Genomic DNA, 8750 nt, shown 5'->3' on the forward strand with positions numbered 1-8750 from the left:
AAAAGATTCTGTTAATTCCTCTTATGTAACTGCCGCATAAACATCTGGCAGAACAGGAATTAATGGGAGCCGACCGGTGGAAACCCAGTTTGAAACTCTTTTTAAGGTTAATCATACATGCTCGTTGATACCGTGCATCAAATCACTGATAGTCAAAAATGTGTGCCTCTTCGGTACAGGAGGACCTCAATTTCGGGCAACTGGAAAACAAACACCGGCTCTGCCATGCTTGAGCAAGTGGCCATGACTGACAAGTGAGTACCCTGGAAAAGTTTTTAATTCCAAGCAGCCTCAGTCGGGTCCGACCGAACTTGTACGTCCCCCTCCTGCATGGAGCAGGAGCTGCGGTGTGTAATTAGGAACGCACCGTTCCCCTGCATATCTTGCCTAAAGCCAAATACCAAACTGTCTGGTATGTACAGGTGTTGATGTTTTATGTCATTCTAATGCATTGCACTGCATAGATTCAAGTTTTACAGACATGTCAGTTTAATGTCCTCATTACATGGTCTGTAGGGGAATTAAAGCCACACCCCTAGAGCAATGGTTTCTTGAAGTAAATAGCAGTTCTATATGTTTAGATTTCCATTGGTTTGTTTTCCATTGGGGACTTCTAATGTTGTCTCCTGTCTACCAAACAGGTACAAGCTTTGGGTGGACACCTGCTCGGAAATCTTGGGGGGTCTGGACATCTGTGCAGTTAAAGCCATACATGGCAAAGATGGGAGGGACTACATTACTGAGGTGATTATTATTCATTTAAATTTACATTTATGTTATTCTATGAAAACCATTTGCAGAGGTCTTCTAATGCAACAGAAATACTTTACATACTTTATTTTACCCTCTGTGTAGTGTCCACAGTCATGTTAAAGTATGAATGAGTGTTTGAACTGATTAGTCGGTTTAATTAAGCCATTAAAATAAGTTTTAAAATAAGAGAGCATGTAAAGTATATACAACCATGGGTTGGCAAAGCACATGACTGAAACTGGGAATATGAAAAAGGTGATCTTGAAGGGAGAAAAGACATGTAGGAACAGGAAACTAAAACCTAAATCAACCAGTAAAATAAAATAGGACTAATCAGAATTTTTAGAGAACTAATGTGCTAACGACTGTATTGCATTATCATATGATAGAAATATGAGATCATGCACCTCAGACCAAGACATGGAAAAAATGAGGGGTGGACAGCCACAGTGACTGTGCATGACACACACGGGGTACACTAGACAAAGATGAGTGGGTTTGTGTGCTTTTTCAGAAACATTAAATGACAGGCCCATGCAAGGACCTTTACAAACTTAATTCGTCATCGCCTTCCTGTTTTCTCCTTTACTTACATTTCGCACCATTTAAATCTATTGTGTCAAAACTTTATCCCTTTTTTATGACCTTTTATTGAATGATTTGCAATACCTTTTTTATTTAATTTTTTTAATTTACATAGAGATAATAGCATAATTCTCCACATTTCATTTGATTTATTATTTTTTTTTGTTATAGGCCACACTATTACTAAAATGTCTATAAATATTTCTATCCATGATGTAATCTAGCTTTGCTAAAGTTCACCCCTGTATGAATCAATGAAGTAATTTCCTTCACAATAACATCAACTCATTCATAACTATTCATTCTATTGCTTTCCAAGAAGTTGAGTTGAGATAAGAACTTTAAAGGTCAATTCTCTGTCACCCTTGTAAGTAGGAAATAATTTTTCTTCAATTGCATTTGCATTTAAGAATGTCTAAAAATATTTTTTAAAAGTGTCACAAATATAAAAAAAAATTTGAAAATACACATTTTCTGCCAAAAATATGTTTATGTTCAGCTTTTTTATGATTAATATAGCAATATATTTACATTTAAGGCATTTGGCAGATGCCGTTATCCAGAGCGTCTTACAACGTGCAATATTATTGCATTGAATCAATTTTATGAACAGTAGAGTGCCTAAAAGTTTAAAAAGAGTAAAATGTAATGGTTTTGGCATGCTGTCACTATGAGAACAGACTTAATGTGAGCCTTGTGATTGGTCACAGAGGGACGGGATGTGGTCTGCCCACCTCTGCCTCTCAGAACCCCACAATGACAATGCACTTGCATCACACAAACTCCTTACGCCCAGTGGACAGACTGTGGCCTGTACAGACTGTAGATGGAGAGTTTGGTGCTATACAGGCAGGCCAGTACAAAGCATATTACTTCATCCTACTTTCTTCCATTCATGGATCACACAAAACCTCAATTTTTCCATCCACAAGACTTACCACACAGCATACGTGGCTTCCTCCAGAATCTAGGACAGCTGCCCTGAGATGGCATTGTCATGGTAGCCTTTCCATCCACTACTCGCACTCCTACCAAATTCATATAAAATAATGAAACCTTTGAGAATTGATAAGCATTTTTAATTATGTCCTTTCTGAAGCTAAAATGCTCAGGATGTGGTAGCTCCCTCAAAAAAGATCATTGCATCATTAAGACTTTTAAAGAAAGTCATTGTATGAAGGTATGTGTTGTGAGATGCACTATGGAGGTTTTTTTTCACATGTTAGACAGTTTTGTTCAGTTTTGTGTGGTCATGTATTTGGCATCCAGGTGGTGGGATCGTCCATGCAGCTGATCGGGGAGCACCAGGCTGAGGATAGGCAGATCATCTCTGAGATAGTTTTGGCCAAAATGAACCAGACAGTTGCCAGGCCTTCTGCCAATTCTCCCCAAAGGCCACCCACAACAGTCCAGCCATCGCAGGTAAATCACATTCCCAGGGGGTCAAATCAGGTGTTTAATGGTCAATTTGCTCCTTAGTTCTTTTTTTGTGTCCCATCCGCCCCCTGGTGGAAAAGTGAAGAGCTACAGTCAAAATCACAGATCGCTAATAGTACTGATAAAAAAATTGTGGACTGGTTTCACGTTCAAATCAAATAAATATAAAAATCAAATAAATATTTTCTTGATCTGCTACTCCTTCCATGAGTAGCAGATCAAAATGCTCATATAATGAGTTATATATCAAAATGTGTTCAATTATTTCACAACTTTATGTTGCTATTATATGAAGTTTCATACTAGATAGGACTAAACTGAACACTGAACACATTGTAAATGGCTTTAAACTGTTACTTCTTCATCAATTCTAATTTTATTGGTTTTGTTTAAATAACTTTTAATGTACTAGCCATACTTTGGTAAATTTGCATTTTATTTTATCATGGGTATCAAACAAAAGACTATTCTCATCAGGTTCTGTTCTAATTTTTGCATTGGTGCATTAAATAACACCACAGAATCAGAGTCTGACTGTTTTTTCTCAGTTACCTGTTTTATTCTCTGCCTTCTCAATTACCTGTCTCAATTGCCCATCATGTGGCAATTAATATATGGATTCAAGTCACACTTGAATCAGGTATGAATGTGGCACAGACAAATAATAAAACTGGACTTTTATTTATTTATTTATTTATTTCATTTTTACCTGCATTCAGTTTTGAGGTGTGATTATTTGTTTTAGAGATGAGTGTCAGAGCCATTAATAAAACAGCTTCAGCCATCTAAACCTGTGGCTTTAAAAGGTTTCTCTGTGTCTTCGATCAGGGTTCACCTCTAAACGAAGGTCTGACTGATGCGAGCAAGATCCCCGGCCAGCGACCTCCACCCCAAGGTTGTTTACAGTACATTCTCGACTGTAATGGCGTTGCAGTAGGACCAAAACAAGTCCAGGCAAAGTGATTGAAGCCCTACTAGGTCAAGACGTGGTTTAGCAAGTTGATAGCAGGCAATAGTCTGGACATAAGAGTTTGGCAGTGTAGAGCTGCGGTTTAGAGAAACGATGTAGCCTGTGCTGCTTGGTGGCCTCGACTGTGCTCCTATGCAGCGTCAGGAAATCTTTTTTTTTACTTTTTCACACGTGTCTGTCAATGTGCTGATTTGTAATGGCTGCCTTAGTTTTCTGTGTAAACTCTGTGGCTATCGGGGCTTTTTGTCATTGCTGTAACACAATTTGAAAAAGAAACAAAAGAAATAATAATTGTTGTGCCTATGCGGAGTACAGTGCTGCTGTCTGGTCATCATTTTCTGGTGAACTGCTGTGTGAAACGAGTGAAAACTCTGAACAGCACCTTGCTTTATGATATGTGTGGTCATTTTTAGTGTAAATATTAGTGGCCGCAGTGATAATTCTTTTTTTTTTCTGCATGAGTGATACAATGAGAGACATCAAAGTGTGTTTAAACGTGCAGTGTACAAAGTTTGAACGTAATATGTCAAAAGATCTTGAGCATGTAGAATTCTTATGATGTGTTTTAATTGTTGCAATTTTGTGATGAGAATCGTTTAAGTATATTCCAAGATTCAAGGTCTTTACAATCATTTTATTTATTTAGGTGTTTATTTAGACATATGACCGACTAACGATTGTTCATTGGTTGAGAAACCAGCTTAAGGTTACTGACTCTAAATTAGAAGTAATTGGCTATGTTGCCATGAGGAGAGGAAAAGCCCTTTTCAGCAGTATGATCATGAAAAACCCTACAACCCTATCACCATAAAGACATGACAGGGACCATTTAATATTGCAGCATTTATGCAGAAATGCACAGCAAGTCAAGTGAAGTGATTGTCATTATGAGGCACAGCAATCACAGCACACGGTAAAACAACGAAATGTGTCCTCTGCTTTTAACCATCACCCTTAGTGAGCTGTGGGCAGACATGACAGGCGCCAGGGGAGCAGTGTGGCTCAGTATTCAAAACGGCAACCTTTCGATTATGAGTCTGCTTCCTTAGCCGCTGGGCCACGACTGCCCCAAAGTTTGAAAAATTTCATCCCTGTTCAGATGATATTTGGAAAATGCATACAAACAGGAAAAGACCAATTTACCCAAGAAATTTTTATCAATAATCACCCAGATCATGGAGTCATCTTGGAGCATTTTTGTTTATATACAATAAGATTCTATCTCTTTACACACAGGCCAAGGTATTTATGCAAAAAGACTAAATACAAAATAATAATACAGATTTATTGGAAATAAATCAGAAAACAATAGATTACGAATGTGTGAGAATGAATGTTCACTTAATATAGATTGAAAATATAGAATGTAGTTGCGTTGGAAGGAATTATATATAATTTTTTTCTAGGTACTTTTTCAAATACTTTTCAGAACGCAATAGTAGTTCATAGAGCTTTTTTCTTTTGTTGAGTATTTTGTATTTTGTAAAGATTCTTTTTTGGATAAAATTAATTATATGCACAAGATCAACTCAATAACAAAGAGCAATGGCATTAAGATACATCTCAAACAACCAAAACTAGGGTTTATGTTGATACACTTTCAGTGAAACAGAGCTTTACGCTTAAAGATGATAGTTTGGTGACTTTCAACCTATGACACATTTCTATGTTTAGTCCTAAACTTTCACAAAATGCATGTTTGTGAGAAGTACGTGTGGATGTTGTCTCTCGGTATACTTTGCATGGCATGTCACCAAAGAAAATGATTTTCGGCAACGTAAGATGACTAAATGCACATGATATTTTTGATGGCAAAAGATATTCTTGAATCATTGTGGATTGATCTGGCCACATGTTGTAGGTGACTTCAGTCACCTGCATTAGGAAGATAGACTCCTGTCTTTTGATGCTCAAGTCTTTGAAGGCTAAAGTCCCTCAGTCATGTCCTGGTTTGTGGATAGGGCTTTGGTGATGCTTCTTTTAAATCCAGTACTGAGGTTAATGGGCAGAGGAACACCTTAAACATCTAACCGGGTGTAAGTGACCCACATTTTTCCCCAAATAATATAGATCCCACCCCTACTCAATATCTGTCCCTTCTGTGTCATTGTTTTATTTATTTATTTAAATTTATATAGTTTTTAATTTTATTTTAATGAATCCCCATGTTGTTGAGTGATTCTACAGTCAATAAATCTCATTCATTTCAAAACATGTTTTATTAGTGTTAATAATAAGTCTATAAATGCTTCAGACCCTTTTGGTTTTATCTGACCCTCTAAACAAGGCTTCTGAAGGTCAAAAATCACATCAGATCACTCTTTAACAGTTTGTGTACTTGCACCAAGCAATTGCAATTTGTTGTCTCAGATTGAGTCACTAACAACCATGGGGATGTTGATGACATGGCCCAAAAACTTGAGACAGATCAAACTCAAAGGTGGATTAACATGTATGTCTTTTTTTTTAAGTCCTAGTCCAGTGTAGCATGTACCTTCCTTTTGACCTTGTATCTGCTGCATGTAAGATGACCTGTTGCTGCGAACTGGCAACAAACTTGCCTCCCTTTCCTCCCTGTGCATCCTCACCCTACCTGATCTTTTGGTTGTGTCTCTAATGGATATCCCAGGAAGCACCTCATGTGTTGACTTGCTTCCTCCTAAGGATATAGTTGTTGTGTCTATACCTCAAGGGTCTGACCTTCTGTCCATTATATCTGGTTCTTTTGATTAGACTTGAGGGGTGCCTTGTGTGTCTGTACCATGTGTGAATAAAATATTCAAACACCAGGTGCTGGATTTAAAATTTGCCTTGTCTTCTTTGCCCTTTAAGCAGCTTCTTAGAGAGATAATGTTGTAAAGTCACAAGTCTCTTTTGTACTGAACCTAGGGGGCCCAGTGCAACCCCAAGAGTTGCAATCTCAGAGTAAGGAGTCTCCATCAGAGCCGATACCTGGCGGTTCTACCCTGGAAACGGCGCCCAAGCCAGCCACGCCTACCACCACCCAGCAGCCAAAGCCCCAGCAGCCCAAACCCCAGCCTCCGGGGTCACCCACACCAGGAAAGCCCACGGAGCTGCCCCCGAAACCCCAGCCTCCAAAGCCCCCTAAGCCAGTGCCTCCAGTACGGAGAAACTCCAAACCTCAGATTCAGCCAAAGCCCCAGACCCCACCTCCAGCCAAAGCCCAGCCAAAACCCCAACCTGAGGGCCAAGGGCAGACTGCAGCCTCAGCAGCAGCAGCAGCAGCAGCAGCAGTGCCCGAGCCGGTCCCTGCTCAGGCCCAGTCCCCGGCCAGGGTCCAGTCACCAGCTAAGGCCCAGCCCCAAACCAAGGCCCAACCAAAAGATCAACTCCAGGGCGAAGCACCATCTCAGGTTCCAGAAGCAGCCGCGGCGCCTGCACCGGCTCCCGCCCCTGTGGCCGCGCCGAGCCCCACCCCTGCACCTGCCCCGGGGCAAGTCCAGCCTCCCGCCGAGGGGCAGCCGGCGCCACAGCAGAAGTCAACTCACCCCCTCCTGAAGTACGAGCTCCTCCATGCAGCGTTTCCAACGTGATGTGATGTCAAGTGTGACGTTGAGAATACAATATGTGTTTTTTTTTCCATACATTTGTCAAGATTTACAGTCATCCTGTCCAAGTCATCCTTCATGCTGGCTATCTGAAACCAATGTTCTAATACCATCTCTGTTTCTCCTCTTTTCCCAGTAAATCCCAGTCCCTGACCAATGCCTTTAATGCCTTTGGTGAAACGTTCCGCTCCAGCAACGAGGACGAGGCCAAGGCAGAAACCATTCGAAACCTGAGAAAGTCTTTCGCGAGCCTCTTCTCAGACTAGAGGCTTGTCCCACGTATTCTAAAAAAAAAAAAAAAAAGATTTTGCCCTGGTCTGAGATTCTGAGATTAGCTGTATGTTTACTGTATGCTTCCTGGCCCCCATCCCGTGATCCCAGCAGCTCTGCATCCGTGTGAGTGCCCGTGAAGCCAGTGTGTTCTACGGTGGTGTCTGTGCCGAAACCTTTCGCCCCCGCGCGAATGAGGCGGGGCGAGGTCGAACGTGCCCGGGTCACCCCTTCGCCCCCTTGATGTCGTAGCCTTATCGTGACAGCGCGTGTGTGTTTCCCCCTGACGACGTGTAGCCGTGATTCGTTCCCCTTGTCCGAGCCACCCCGACCCCGGAGTGTATCTACCTGCAGGTCAAACGACACCGGCCTGCCTGCTACAGTCATTAGACATATATAATACTGCATATAAGGCGAGGGACGTTCCAAAACAGGCACTTTCTCCCCCCCTCCCTGCTATACCTCTGCCTGGCACCCACATCTCCTCACACGGCTGGGGGGTCAAGTGACGTGTTGATATTGTTTCCCACGGGTGCCACGTTCGGAGAAGCATCCCTACATATTGTACTGTATTCTGTGTGCGCCGGAGTTAATAGTTTTATTTCTTCCGTGAGTTCCATATTGTTCACGTTGTGTTCTACTTGTACTGCTTTGCATGAACCAGTGAACCCGGTTGTTGTTGTTTTTTTTGTTTTTTTGTTCTGTACAGGTGTCAATAAAAAAAAAAATTGTTGCGTGTCATCCCGCTACTTTATCCGTGTTGTGTGTGTTGGCGTTTTGATGCGTCCGTCCTGCAGCAGCGGGACGTGTGTTGCAGGGTGTACGGGACAAAGAGCTTCACGTCGCAGGTTTCAGGTTTTTCACAGTTTTTTTCACATTTTCACAAATGTACAAAAGTAGGCCTGCAACACGAAAAACAGATCTGCAGTCAGTAGGTGGCACTATGTGACAGAGTTTAAAAGGGTTCCAGAAAAGGATCACAGAAAAAAGTTCCTAAAGTTCACTGGTCATTTTCTTATTTCCCTTTTTTTAACTTTCACACATCGATCTGAACCGAACTGCCTTTCCTGCACGTCGGAAAATCGTCCTCGTTTTATTTGAAGATGTATTTTCCTGCAGTGTTTGAGCAGACCTTCACACCTTCTCTGATACTCTTTCAGTGATGG

The 8750-nt window shown here is 41.3% G+C and overlaps 1 pseudogene; it reads left to right on the forward strand.

The window, feature by feature from the left end:
• LOC114801218 (synapsin-2-like) overlaps window positions 1–8325 on the forward strand; it is a 56232-nt pseudogene extending 47907 nt beyond the window's left edge.
• Window positions 8326–8750: the final 425 nt, after the last annotated feature.

The sequence above is a fragment of the Denticeps clupeoides genome, chromosome 12, assembly GCF_900700375.1.
Source record: "Denticeps clupeoides chromosome 12, fDenClu1.1, whole genome shotgun sequence".
NCBI lineage: Eukaryota > Metazoa > Chordata > Actinopteri > Clupeiformes > Denticipitidae > Denticeps > Denticeps clupeoides.